This window comes from Salvelinus fontinalis, chromosome 6, assembly GCF_029448725.1.
Source record: "Salvelinus fontinalis isolate EN_2023a chromosome 6, ASM2944872v1, whole genome shotgun sequence".
NCBI classification, from domain to species: domain Eukaryota; kingdom Metazoa; phylum Chordata; class Actinopteri; order Salmoniformes; family Salmonidae; genus Salvelinus; species Salvelinus fontinalis.
Window position 1 is genome coordinate 265595 of NC_074670.1, and position 1865 is coordinate 267459.

Consider the following 1865-nt stretch of genomic DNA (forward strand, 5'->3'; position numbering starts at 1 on the left):
AAAAAAAGGCAGAACAGAACGGCAGGGCCTTTTAGAAACTATTGCTTGTTCCTCCATTTTGTTCTCTTTCAGAAGGAAAATGGTTGATGAGTAAAGGTTTTTCCTTAAGGTTTTTATATAATAAACTCCTACAGAGAGCGAAGGGAACAGGAAGACCTTTCAGGAACTATTGCTTCTTCCACCATTTTGTTATGGTCTCTTTGAGAATGAAAATGCCACATGAGAGTCGGTGTATAAAATAACCATTCTTACGCTTTAATCTTTGAAGGTACTCAGAGTGAGGGTCATAAAAGTCAGAAAGAGAGGGAACAAATCTTTCACCGTGTTATGTTCTCTTTCAGAAAATAAATGCACGATGAGAGTTGTGTAAAAGAAAACAAACTCTTTGTAAGTCTCTCTGGATAAGAGCCTCTGTTAACTGCATGAAATATATTTTAAAAGTACAACATCTTTCTTCTTTTGGGGCATTTCATAACGGAACAAAATGTGCTCTCTGAATGAACGTGGAAGCCTGCATGCTTTATACTGTACAACAGGCTGTTACAGCATGCTCCCAGTCCACAGGGCTAACGCAGCAGGGGGAGGGAGAGAGAGAGGGTGGGGAGAGAGAAGGAAGAGAGGAAAGAGAGAGGAAGGAAAGAGAGAGGAAAGAGAGAGAGGAAAGAGAGATGGAAGAGAGAGGGAAGGAAGAGAGAGAGGAAAGAGAGAGGGAAGGAAGAGAGAGAGGAAAGAGAGAGAGGAAAGAGAGAGAGAGGAAAGAGAGAGAGGAAAGAGAGAGAGAGGAAAGAGAGAGAGAAGAGAGCGAGGAAAGAGAGAGAGGAAAAAGAGAGGAAAGAGAGAGAGGAAAGAGAGAAAAGAGAGAGAAAAGAGAGAGAGCAAAGAGAGAGGGGAAAGAGAGTGAGAAGAGAGCGAGGAAAGAGAGAGAAGAGAGAGAGGAAAAAGAGAGGAAAGAGAGAGGAAAGAGAGAAAAGAGAGAGAGAAAAGAGAGAGAGAGGAAAGAGAGAGAGAAGAGAACGAGGAAAGAGAGAGAGGAAAGAGAGAGGAAAGAGAGAAAAGAGAGAAAAGAGAGAGAGCAAAGAGAGAGGGGAAAGAGAGAGAGAAGAGAGCGAGGAAAGAGAGAGAGAAGAGAGAGAGAGAGAGAGAGGAAAAAGAGAGGAAAGAGAGAGAGAGACTACACTGCTGTGTCTTCTCTCTTCGTCCTCTGTTTCACTCAGAGGTATGTCTATCTGTCTTTCTACAGGGCTTTATTATCTCTGAAAGAAGGTAAATATCCAGAGGAAAGAGTCAGAAAAGTTAGAGCAGGGTTCCCCAAATGGTGGCCAGCGGGCGGTTTTATTTTGGTTTTAGTTTGGACATAAGACTGTAAAAACACCAGGAAATTAGTTCCAAGTTATTTTAATTTAGGAAATCTGTTCCCAAGTATTGGCACGCATAATAGAGAGATATGTGATCTTATACAAATGTAAGCAAGGCTTGAAATGATTATGTTTCAGTCAAATATTATATCTGTTTGGGACTCTTGCAGTCAATTTGCAGTCTACAAATCATTTGTAATTACGTTCTGCCCCCCCCCCCCCCCCCCCCCCCCCCCGACCATCCACTCCAGAAAGAAGAAAAAACCCATCCGGCAGCTGAATGTAGTTGAGGAACAAGTTAAAGATTCAGAGGAAAGAGGAGTTAAAGGAAGTAGTACATAGTGGTTGGGCCATTTTATAATTCAGCCTCCGACTTTCTATACATAACTTTCAAGTATAAACGCCTTGGGTTACTTTACCATTTTCAAATGATTAAAACTAGACAGAGTGTTAGGAAATGGAGAGGTAGATAAAAGCATCAGCTAGCTAGAGGGATTCTTCTTGTCCTTT